Genomic DNA, 12973 nt, shown 5'->3' with positions numbered 1-12973 from the left:
TCATGGTCCTACATAAATAATGATAAAAATGTCCTGATCTTTTTCTCCCACCACAACCATGCAAGATGAAGTGGATTTGCTACCTTTCACAGCTGCTTGTCAGGCAGAAATTCAACAGCTAGAGCTTTAGTCTGTCATACTATTTTCATGCACAAAAAAACTACCTCTCCTAAATTTCCCTCAATGACAGGGGTTCTTAAGCTGTGGTCCATGGACGCCCCCCTAGGGTGTCTGTGAACCAAGTGCAAAAACAAATCAATTCCCAATACAATAAAATAAATTTTATTTATTTATTTATTTGAGTCCATAGTTTTCATCAGATTCTCAAAGAGGTCCGTGACCCAGGAAAGATTAAGAAATACTGCTCTATGGCAACCCTGTGTTCTGAGACCCCTGCCATCACATCACTCTCTTATAACAAGGCCCACAGAAAGATAAAGACTGGACCCATTATGCCTGAAATGCGATATAGATAATATGGCTGTCCACACTGAGAAAGCCACTGGGATTTTAAATGTCCTCGCATCCAGGGAATGTGGTCACTATGTGCCTATCCCCAGTGATGATGAAAAAGCTACCATGTCCTGTGGCGTGTGCCTAATTGCAGAGAGGGAAAGACAGACATGATATTGGGCACAATGGATCTCAGGCCTTTTTTACCACAGCATCTCGCTATAGGCTTATTTAATTCATTCAGTAGTAAGCCCCAATGACTTCAGTAAAACCTACTTCTGTGACAGCATATGCTAGTCACAACCAAACCCTTATGCACTAATTAAGCTTCCTTCCTTACTCGTGGCAGCAGCTATAGTTAACTCAGCCCAAGGGAAAACAGACAGTCAGATAGACCTCCCCCAGTGAATCACCAAACTGTAATAGTCGAATCTGACATTGACAGCAGTTTCAAGACAGTGGATGTCATTTATCCATCTGTAAGTCCATCCTGAGGGAATCCTCCATTAACACCACATGTATGAAACTCTAGCATGTGACCCCACATCTGGAACACATTAGATGATGAGAATGCTTCCAGCTGTTTTGGCCTTATTCTGTTTTAGAAGGACCAAATGAAATGGATAGTGTACAAAGTTTCACTAACTGAAATGAAGCAGGGATTTCCTTCGAGTGTTTCCACGCAGGGTGGTTCACCCAGTATATTTCGACTCATTAGCAACTAGGACATTGACTATGTGCGGTTAAATGGCTATGCCTGCGGTGCACCCATACATATATATATTTAGTAGACACATGTGGCTTTGTGGCTAATTTTCTTCATGTCAGAACATGGCGGTATCAAACTGTGATGCAGCATGATGAGGGAAGCAAGTTAATGTGATGTCTGCAACAGGGGTAAGATTGGCAGCCTCCAGTTCTTTCTTTATAATTAGCTCCCAATGAGAATAGGAGACAAACGTACAGAGAAACGAACAAAACAGAATATTAGATTAAATTTTAATCTGAACTGGTGTTCGCAACTAAAGCACAGCAAAATTACACTCCTTAATGGTGTGCTAGCAAGGGATAAATGACACTCTCCAATGTATCCTGTCTCTAGATCAGACTTCCCCAGGCCTCCAGATGTTTTGGTCTATGGCCGTGACCCCCAGGGGGAGCGCGAAGTAATCTGGGGGGCCATGAACAGTAAAGAAATGATTTCTTTTAAAGTCTTCCCTCCCTGGATACTGTCTGCTCCCCACTGCCACTGCAGATGGCACCTCCCCTTGCTCCAAACCAGAGGGGAGGACTTTTGCTGAAGCAGCAAAGTGTCTTTCAGGTACTCCGAGGGCAGGTGCCTATAAAACACATGGCAGATGCTGAAGGAGGCTGAGGGCGGAGCTACAAGGAAACAGAGGGGATTACTATTGCTGACTCCTATCTCCTCGCACTGCCGCTGCTGACAACGCCCTTGCTCAGAACAAGAGGAGAGGGCTTTTTGTGAAGCAAAAAGAAGCAAGGCTGAAAGGAAAGGCTACTTTCCCCCTTCCTTCCTAGCAGCCGGCCTGCCTGCCTTTCTTAGCTCCTGCTTCGCTCCCATCTCCTTTTAAAAATTATTCTTATTTGCAAGGCCGCCCAGATCTCGCCTTCAGCCCAGACAAAGCCAAGAAGCAGTGAGGAAGCTCAGGACTTGCTCACCTTTTATTTTCGAGGCTAAGTGTTTGTGCCAGCATCCCTCCTTTCTTCTACCTACACTCCACCCCTCCAATCTCTCTCTCCAAGACACTGCAACAGTTGAGGGCTTCCCCCCTCCCATGTGCCCAAATGCATGCACACCTACAGATGCTTGCAGGAGGGGCAGGTGCGTTTGTGTGTGTGTGTGCTCTGTCTTCTGTGTGATCTGTCTTCTGCTCTGCTTTCATTCTCCAAGTGCATGCTAACCAAGTCACCAGTTCTATCATCCCAAGGCCTAAAAGCACTAATCCCCCTCCTCAATCTGTGCACCTTGTTGTCTGCAGTGCACAATCTAGCCTCCCCATCATAAACACATTGCTGGTTCTTGATTATTATTAAAGAAAAGGGGGGAAATCCCAGCAAGTTGGCTGAGGCTGGAATCCTGGTATTGCAGCAGAAATGTATTTATTTATTTATTATTGTATTTATATCCCACCTTTCTTCCATCATGGAACCAAAAGTGGTGTAGATGTGACTCCCAGGAAGTCAGTCATCCAGGCATTGACTAGACCCAGACCTCCTTAGCTTCAGCCGCATGTGCCTTCAGACTATACCCTTTATCTATGCTTTAATAGATCCAGCTGTATGATCCAATACCCACTTACCTAGGAGTAAGTCCAACAGAACTCAGTGGGATTTATGTCTAATAAATATATGGCAATGAGTTTGGGGTTGGACTAAGGTTTTTGGGGTCCCTCCCCTAACGCTGTGACTCTGGTTGTAGAAAGAGATTGCTAAAGAGATCAGACTAGGTAGACAAGCTTATTTTCTTCATTTATTTATTTAATTTATTTATTTATTGCACTTGTATACCGCCCCATAGCTGAAGCTCTCTGGGCAGTTTACAGCAATCAAAAACATTAAAACAAATACACAATTTAAAAACATATTTTAAAAACAATTTAAAACACAATTTTAAAATTCAAAACAATATAAAAACAATTTAAAAACACATGCTAAAATGCTTGTGGAAGAGGAAAGTCTTGATCTGGCACCGAAAAGATAACAGTGTTGGCGCCAGGCACACCTCGTCAGGCACATCATTCCATAATTTGGGGGCCACCACTGAGAAGGCCCTTTCCCTTGTTGCCACCCTCTGAGTTTCCCTTGGAGTAGGCACCCGGAGGAGGGCCTTTGATCTTGAACGTAGTGTACGGGTGAGTTCGTATCAGGAGAGGCGTTCCATCAGGTATTGTGGTCCCAAGCTTTGCCTGGTAGATTTCGTTTTGTTGAGAGAATGAGCCTTTGAATAACTAAAGAGATTGCCAACTATAAGGCTGTAAACACACTAGTTGTCAGATCAAAGCATTTCCATTAGCCATACCTGGGAGGACAGGTTGATCTGCCGATCAGTTGCAAAATCTCTTAGAAGTGATTTTTTTTTAAAAATGCACTCAAGCTGCTCCCACCAAGTTTTACAGTAAAAAGGGGCAGGGTTTGAATAGCATCGTGTGCCCCTGTTTTCAGAAGAGAGAGGTGGAGACGCACTGGAACCGGCAGAACAGTGAGTGTGTTTCTACTCTAAGTGATGTGTTCCCACAAAAACCAAATAGCTGGAGATCCTTCTGAAAGGGGGAACGTCTTTCTTTCTCACCCCCCTGGGTCATATAGGTGATGTCATCAAGGTATGTGCGTGTGAAAAAGAGAACAATATACTGGCAATATTGGAACTGGATATGAAAGACAAACAGAGACCTGACTTGCTCTCTATGATAAATCTAGTGCTATGGCACTGGGGACTCTCCTAGAAACTGAATGGGGAAGCAGGATCGGTTGGAGTGTTAATGCTGTGAGCCTTCCATCTGTACATATGTGTAAATAAATCATATCATAGATATGCCATCAGTATTCAGTGACCTTCTTTCCCATGAAACCAAACCCAAGGTACATGCTGGGACCCCAAAAGCTTTTCACTGCTTGGAGATTAGGGTGTGTGTAGCAATGCACAGACTTTCCCTGTAAGGCTGCAATCCCAAGCACTTGTTCTGGGGAGCAAATTCTATTCAGCCCAATGGGACTCACTTCCAAGAAAGGTGGAGCAGGATTGCACTGCAATAGGTTGATGGAAAGTTGTCAAGCGATCTTGATGAGAACAAACCTGAAGTGTAAAGTAGTGATTTTATGCGGCTAGCCATTGTTAAAACAAAAGTGGTAGATGGTAATTATTTATTCTGGATAAATTCTTCTAAAACAGAAAATAATAATATTGTGAATAATCTACAGAATGATTCTTTCCTGCCCTCCCCCAGCCCCAAGATTAAGTCCTTTCTGTTTTTGTCACCACTGTTGTGTACTTTGCAGTATCATAAAGAATTAAAGACAGAAATCAGCCGAGTGTCATTTTCAAACTTCCATTAGTTGAAACAACCAAAGTATTCCTGGGGTTTCTCTTTTGCCTGCTCTGTTTGTATTTATTCCCATCCCTTTATTTTTTCCACCCTTTCTTTTTTTATTCTCCCAACCTCCACCGCTCACCCACTGATACACCTTGGCAAAGCCTTTTCATAAACTGATATTTATGTGCAATTCAGTGCATCCCCTCTCAGAAATAAGTCCCAAGTAAATGTGCATAAGATTGCAGCCTTAGCTTCCTCATGAAGCTAAGTGAGGTTTGGTGAGTGTGTAAAGTGCTTGGGGGGGGGAGGGGGGAAGTCACAGCTTCTGCTCCCAAGAACTCACTTTTCATGATTCAAAGCACTGGCTGTGTGGCTAAAAGGCACGTTTACATGCAGCTTACATCGAACCGGAGCATGGCCGTTTTTCATGTACATTCCCAGACAGCTCATGACTCAGCTCTACCTCACCCATTGTGGAACGGTTATTACAGCAAAAGGAAGATCTAGTTTGTGACACTGCAGCTTTTGGAAATAGCAGGGTGTCTGGCCAAACCACACAGGAGAGCATAAAGAACTCAAGGGATCCAAGATGCACCACAACCAACTCAGTAGACTTCCATCACCTGTCATGATCATTAACTTAAAAAAAACACAACTCCACAAATGTTTGAAAGAAGCAACAGGTAAAGAGGCACCACAGCTGTAAAAGCAAGAGAGTCTAGATTCTTCCAACAAACATTCCAATTAAGCAATTATCATAAACAAGCAGGATCCACAACAAAATGTTGCAGAGGACCTGAGCATTATATAACGGAAATGAGAAACTACTGGAGAGAAGAAAAGGGAAAAAATATCGTATTCACTTTTCTTCTTCCTGGAGTATCCACTCCTGGTGCAGAGAAGAGAGTATTTAATCTCACAGTATGTATCTCCTTAACCCTAATCTCCCATCCATGGTAGTTACTATAAACTGTTAGGGACTTGAGCAGGCCAATTATCCCTCCAGCCCTGCCCTCCATGTTCCTTTTGGGAGTGGTTGTTTTTCAATTGATATCCTGTCATTCTGTTTCACTGGATTTTAACTGCTCTCAACCATAAAACTAGAATTCATGCAGTCCTATTCAGGCATCGTCTTTACAAGTTCAGTAAATATGTGAGGGAGGCTGGTGGGGAATAGTCCCTCCGCCCCATCAATATTCTGATCTTCCAATCGGTTTGGAAGGCAATCTTTTGAAACTGGGAGCCTCCTGTACTCACAAAGGCTCCCAACATAGTTCAAAAACACCCAGAGAGCTACCTTGTGTACAGGAAGCTCCCCACTTCAGAAGATCTAACTTGTGGAGGGTGATCAGAATTGGGGGTGGAGTTAGCATGCTCATCTATGCAGCCCCCTCCCTTTTGCACATTTACTGAGCTTGTCAAGAGAACCCCTGAAAAGGGATACACTCTGCCTGTCTTTTGGGGTTTTTAGAAGTTTTTTCCTTTTTGTCTCTCTCTAGACAAAACTGCCACCAGCATTCTATAAGCTCACACTGTCCATACTATGACCCTCTGCCTAACTCTAAGCGTGTTCTTTGCACAACATAGAATGGAGCTGGAAATGTCATCATTGGCTTAATTTGAATGCATCATAGTTCTCAAAATGGCTCACACTTGATTCACTGACAGAATCATCCTGTGTTGTTTTTGGCAGTCAGAAGGCTGGGAAATATTGCATTTGAGAAATCCGAGAACTTTAATCACTGCAGTTACATCCTCTTTCCACTCAAGCTGCACGATCAAGCCCTCACATAAGTACTCATGAGTTAAATGTGTCTTCCATGACCTTCCAGGCTTTATAGAGCACTGGCTGGCTGGCAATTTCGCATCAAAAAGAGTGGACAAAAGTTGAAGTTTAAAAAGATGAAACAAACCTTTAAACTTTTTTTAAAAAAAGATGTTACTACTACTGTATTTAAAGACTTCTTGTTGTTGGTCTTTGTTTTTAGGAATGTGCTCCTTAAATTCTTTTTTAGCATCTCTTCTTGTCTGCTTGCATTTCTTTTGCCAAAGTTTGTGTTTCATTTTGTTCTTCTCATTTGGATAAGACTTCCATTTTCTAAGGGAATTCTTGCCTGTGATAGCTTCTTTGACTCTGCTTGTTAACTACACTGGCATCGTCTTGGCTCTGGTCTGATATCCATTCTAGCTCAGCTTCTAATATTGTGGATCTAAACAACTCCCAAGTGTTCTGAAGAGATTTGACCCTGTTGACTTTGCCTTTACATTTCCTTTTTACTAATCTCATTTTGAGGAAGTTTCCTCTGTTGAAGTTAACTCTGACTGTGCTGGATTTTCTTGGCAATTGTCCATTTATATATATGTTGAACTCGATAACACTGTGGTCACTATTCCTATTACTATTTTCCTATTTTTGATGCTTCTTTGATTTCATTCTTCATCTCAAGATCTCCCTGAACATTTTGATAAGGGGGACAATAGGACATCCCCAGTACTAAATTGCTCTTGGTGCCCAATATGACCCACAATGATTTTGTGGAAGAGTCCGTCCCTTTTGGGATTGCTAACATGTTGGACTCTTTGACGTACAAAGTGACACCACCTCTATATGCCCTCCCCTTTCTTTCTTATGGAATATGCATCCAGACATAACCATGCCCCACTGGTTCTTTCCATTCTACCAGGTTTCCGTTGTTGCTGTTATGTGCCTTCAAGTCGATTACGACTTATGGCGACCCTATGAATCAGCGACCTCCAACAGCATCTGTCGTGAACCACCCTATTCAGATCTTGTAAGTTCAGGTCTGTGGCTTCCTTTATGGAATCAATCCATCTCTTGTTTGGCCTTCATCTCCGTTTACTCCCTTCTGTTTTTCCCAGCATTATTGTCTTTTCTAGTGAATCATGTCTTCTCATTATGTGTCCAAAGTATGATAACCTCAGTTTCATCATAGAATCATAGAACAGTAGAGTTGGAAGGGGCCTATAAGGCCATCTAGTCCAACCCCCTGGTCAATGCAGGAATCCAAATCAAAACATTCCTGACAGATGGCTGTCCAGCTGCCTCTTGAATGCCTCCAGTGGCGGATAGCCTACTACCTCTCCAGGTAATTGGTTCCATACTCCTATGGCTCTAACACTTAGGAAGTTTTTTCTGATGTCCAGGCGAAATCTGGCTTCCTGCAACTTGAGCCCATTATTCTGTGTCCTGCACTCTGGGACAATCGAGAAGAGATCCCGGGCCTCCTCTATGTGACAACCTTTCATGTACTTGAAAAGTGCTATCATATCTCCCCTCAGTCTTCTCTTCTCCAGGCTAAACATGCCCAGTTCTTTCAGTCTCTCCTCACAGGGCTTTGTTTCCAGTCCTCTGATCATCTTTGTTGCCCTCCTCTGAACCTGTTCCAGTTTGTCTGCATCCTCCTTGAAGTGCGGAGACCAGAACTGGACGCAGTATTCAGGATGAGACCTAACCAGTGCTGAATAGAGGGGAACTAGTACTTCACGCGATTTGGAAACTATACTTCTGTTAATGCAGTCTAATATAGCACACTGTTGGCTCATATTCAGCTTGTGATCAATGACAATTCCAAGATCCTTCTCACATGTCGTATTGCTGAGCCAAGTATCCCCATCTTATAACTGTGTATTTGTTTTCTTTTTCCTAAGTGTAGAACTTTGCATGTATCCCTGTTGAATTTCATTCTGTTGTTTTCAGCCCAATGCTCCAGCCTATAAAGGTCCCTTTGAAGTTTGTTTCTGTCTTCCACAGTATTAGCTATGCCCCCAATTTTGTATCATCTGCAAATTTGATAAACATGCTCTGTACCTCCTCATCCGAGTCGTTAATAAAAATGTTGAAGAGCACTGGGCCCAGGACCGAGCCCTGTGGTACCCCACTCATGAGCACTCTTTGATTATGATTCTGGAGCCAACTGTGGATCCACCTGATAGTTGTTCCATCCAGCTCACATTTAGCTAGCTTGCTAATCAGAATATCATGGAGCTAATCATTTTAGCTTCTAGTGATAGTTCTGGTTTAATTTGTTCTAACACCCAATTGTTTGTCTTTTTCGCAGTCCATGGTATGCGCAAAGCTGTCCTCCAACACCATAGTTCAAATGAGTTGGTTTTTCTCTTATCTGCTTTTTTCACTGTCCAACTTTCACATTCATACATAGAGATCAGGAATATCATGGTCTGAATGATCCTGACTTTAGTGTTCAGTGATACATCTTTGCATTTGAGGACCTTTTCTAGTTCTCTCATAGTTGTCCTCCCCAGTCCTAGCCTTCTTGTGATTTCTTGACTATGTTGTTCTCTAAGAGCAAGGACTCCACCTTGACCATCTTGACTCAGAGGCTTATATACAATGTCTCTCTCTAAATGCCTTTGGCACCTGCATTTAATCTATGGTGCTTTGGCCTCTCTGAATTGCTGTCATGTGGCCCTGCACTCTCAGTGTCTAGCCCCACCTCTCGCCTATTTAAATCATCATAATTTTTCTCACTTTCATCTTCATCCCAGAAGGAAGATTTGTTCTGAGCTGGACCCTCCTCCTCTCCTGTCAGCTCCCTCCCCCCCCTTAATCAATGCCACCTTTTTTATTTTAAGCACCAAGAGTCTGTTTCTACCTTGGTTTAAGTGACGCCCATCCTTTTGTATGGACCTGGTGTGTGCATTTAAAGGCAAACCTACCTAATTAGCACATTCCGAAAGAATACTGAGCACAAAAAACCAGCCACCCTTTGAAATTCACACTTCTCCAAATTTTGTATTGCAATTCTCCAACCAAATAATATGTACAAAAATGCATATATTAGGGTAAAATGTGCATAAAATACATATATTAGTGAAAATAGCATGCAAAATGAACAATACTAGGGGAAATTATTTGCAAAAATGTGTATATTAGGGGAAATTGCACACAAAATTTGTATATTAGGAGAAATTCGCACTAAAGTGCTGGTCAATTTTCATGAGGACTTTTAAAAAGAAATTTGCAAACTGATGTGGAAATGTGGAGCACTGACCTTAAGATTGGAAAAACGAGAGACAGAGAGAAACAGATTGACAGTCACCCATCCCTGCCAACAACTCCATAATATCTGACTACTGGCCATGCTGGTTGGGGCTCATGGGAGTCAAAGTCCAACAACTGGCTCATGATCCCTTGACTTAAATCTTCCATTTTCATATTCACAGTAGGGTTGCCAGGTTCAGGGCCTGAGACTGATTCTGTATCTTTAGGAGAAGAGAAAGTCATCCAAGCGCAGGTATTCTTGCAACATTGTGATGGGAAAAACCACAAGGTGGAATTCGCCCTTCCCCCTGCACAACTTTTAAAGATACAGAAGACCTTGTGGAGGCCAGGCCTGGCAACCAAGAGGTCTTCTGATCTTTAAAAGTTGTGCAGGGGGAAGGGAGAATTCCACCTTGTGGTTTTTCAGTTATAGGGTTGCAAGAACACCTGCACGTGGCTGACTTTCTCTTCTCCTAAAGATACAGGATCAGTCTCAGGCCCTGAACCTGGCAACCCTAATTCACAGTAGCTTGAGCCATATGCCTTTATACTAGGATTTAACCGTAGCAGCTATCAACATGAACACAATCATATCTTTATGCACTAATTCCCCTTTTTGTGATTCCAAAAGCCGTTCCAGAAAATTCTAAGTACTAATCCTTCAAGAAAATGCTCTTGCTTAGTGTCCTTGCATGTGTACATACAGCCAAACAAAAATCCTTGATTTCATAATTGTTCTCTTGTCTCTGAGGACATATAAATTCTGTAGTGCAAAAGGCATGGAAGTTGCATGACCAAAGTTTTTGAATCACACTCCTTGATAGTATAAAGGTTTTATTTAGTTGCAAACTAATATGAATTCATTGTTATAACAATCAATTTGTTCAGGACATACAGTGCCTTGCAAAAGTAATCAGACCCCTGTGCTGTGGAAGCTCCCAGTTTAGACAGACGAAAGAAATTATCATTGGTCAGGCTGTGGATCTGAAGGAAAATGAAGACCAAAAAGCATTCTACAGAGACAATGTAATACAAATGCACAGATTAGGGGAAAAAGTACAAAACAATATCTAAGTGTTTGGATATCCCAGTGAGCACAGCTGGATCAATAATCAGGAAGTGGAAGCTGCATCACACCACCCAGGCACTACCAAGAAAAGACTATCTCTCAAAACTCAACACTCGAACAAGTAGGAGATTTGTGAGAAAAGCCACAGAGAGGCCAGCAATCATTTTGAAGGAGCTACAGAGTTCAGTGGCTGGGAGTGGAGTAATGGTGCACCAGTCAATCGTATCAAGAGCTCTACATAACCCTGGCCTGTATGGGAGGGTGGCAAGAAAGAAGCCGTTACTCAAAAAGTACCATCTCAAAGCATGTCTGGAGTTTGCCAGAAAGCATGAGAATGCCCCAGCTGCAATGTGGGAAAAGGTTTTGTGGTCAGATGAGACCAAGATAGAGATTTCTGGCCAAAATTCAAAACCGCTATATGTGGTGCAAACCTAACACTGCCCATACCTCAAGACACATCATCCCTACAGTGAAGTATGGTGGTAGCAGCATCTTGCTGTGGGGATGCTTCTCATCAGCAGGGACTGGGCATCTTGTTAAAATTTAAGGAAGAATGGATAGAGCAAAACACAGGGAAATACTGCAAGAGAACCTGCTTCAGTCCACTAAAAAACTGAAGCTTGGGAGGAAATTAACTGTTCAGCAGGATAATGATCCCAAGCACAACGCAACACTGGAGTGTCTCAAGAACAAAAACATGAATGTCCTACAGTGATCCAGTCAAAGTCCTGATCTCAATCCCATTGAAAATCTGTGGCGCTCTTTGAAAATTGCAGTCCACAACAAGCAATGTCCAACCAACCTGAATGACCTGGAGCGAATCTGCCAAAAAGAATGGGCCAAAATCTCTCCAACACTGTGTGCAAAGCTGGTGCATACCTACCCCAAAATACTTAAAACTGTTATTGCAGCAAAAGGTGGCTCTACCAAATATTAATGCGTGGGGGTTGAATAGTTATGCAAGCAACATATTTCTGTTTTTTATGTTCCTTACAAACATCTCCCAATGTAAAACCACTGTCACCTTAAAATAATTGATTTTGAGTTTCAGTGTTTCAAAATAAAATATCATACGGAACGAAATTACAATGTACCATTTGTAATTCAGTAATATGACAGCATTGGTCAGGGGTCTGATAACTTTTGCAAGGCACTGTATATAAATTGGAAATTTTATTTAAAACAGTGATCTAACTGGCCCCTTTTCTTGGTTCTTTGAATTACCTTCAATATAGGAAGCTCCCTTATACTGAGTCAGACTACTGACCTATTTAGCTGAGTATTATCTGACTGGCAGTGCCTCTCCAGGATTTCAGACAGGGGACATTCCCAGTCCTAACTGATGACTCTGGGGAATGAATCTAGGACCTTCTGCATGCAAAGCAGATTCTCTACCACTAAGCTATGGCCCTTCCCCCAAATCAATCCATCCTGCCTTCATCAACCCAAACTTTTTTTAAAAACACTAACTTTTTAAAAAATAGTGGACATCAAAATGGCCCAATATTTTCCAGAATATTTTCTGTATCAACAGTTTCAGATATTGTTTTGACCTTATGAAGATGAAAATCAGCAGTACTATCCAAACATGATTACCACACAGTTCAGTTCTGGGACAGTTTTGTTTTGTTTGTTTGTTTTTACAAGTGGGTGTTTTATTTTTGACTGCCATGGTATCTCACCCTTGTGCATCCTGAATCTATCCATGCTTGCTTGGAAGTACCATTTTGCTTAATGAGTATTACTCCCAAGTAAGTGGATTGCAGCCTTAATGCATCAGACCTGGTGTCTGAGAATAGATACATTTTCCCATCTCTTATGCACATCCCTTATTTCTGCCAAAGGGAAGGGGGAAAATATTTGTGCCTTTCATTAACTGAACAAAAGCTCATAGAATAAAAGCCAAATGAACAGGCTGCTTTCATGAGGCTTGGTGGCATGCCCAGTCAAAGATCATTTCAAAATATACATGTCTCTAGGCTCACAAAACAGGTTTTCTCTTTCTTTAGGCCACATGAATTTGTACATTTTAAATGCAATAAATAATACATTGCTAAACTACCATGTTTCAGAATACAATAGACAGTACCAAGATTGAGAGATCCAGCAAGGTAAAGTGAGGGTGACAGTATTGTGGCTGCCAAAGGTGGTGAGCTGAGTGGTAAGCTTCAGTATTAGGTACACAATGAGAATGCATCCACAACCAGAACACACTGGGAGAAATAAGTACTATTCTATCTGAGTACTTAACTGAAGGGCTGGAAAACACAGAAGAATTTGAAGGTTAAAGAGTCAAGACATTAAAACAATATCCCCAAAGACCTCCATCTACTTGCCTTGTGTGGAACATCAACATAAGCCTCAATACAAAGAGCT

At 42.0% G+C, this 12973-nt stretch overlaps 1 long non-coding RNA gene across 1 annotated transcript in view; it reads left to right on the top strand.

Annotated features, from left to right (window-relative positions):
* The window catches only part of LOC133384472 (uncharacterized), a 58705-nt gene that overhangs the window by 34180 nt on the left and 11552 nt on the right, over positions 1-12973 (top strand). The gene's annotated exons all lie outside the window — the stretch shown is intronic.

Source organism: Rhineura floridana, chromosome 4, assembly GCF_030035675.1.
Source record: "Rhineura floridana isolate rRhiFlo1 chromosome 4, rRhiFlo1.hap2, whole genome shotgun sequence".
Classification (NCBI taxonomy): domain Eukaryota; kingdom Metazoa; phylum Chordata; class Lepidosauria; order Squamata; family Rhineuridae; genus Rhineura; species Rhineura floridana.
Note: the sequence above shows the minus strand (reverse complement) of the source record. Positions and strands in the feature narration are given on the sequence as shown.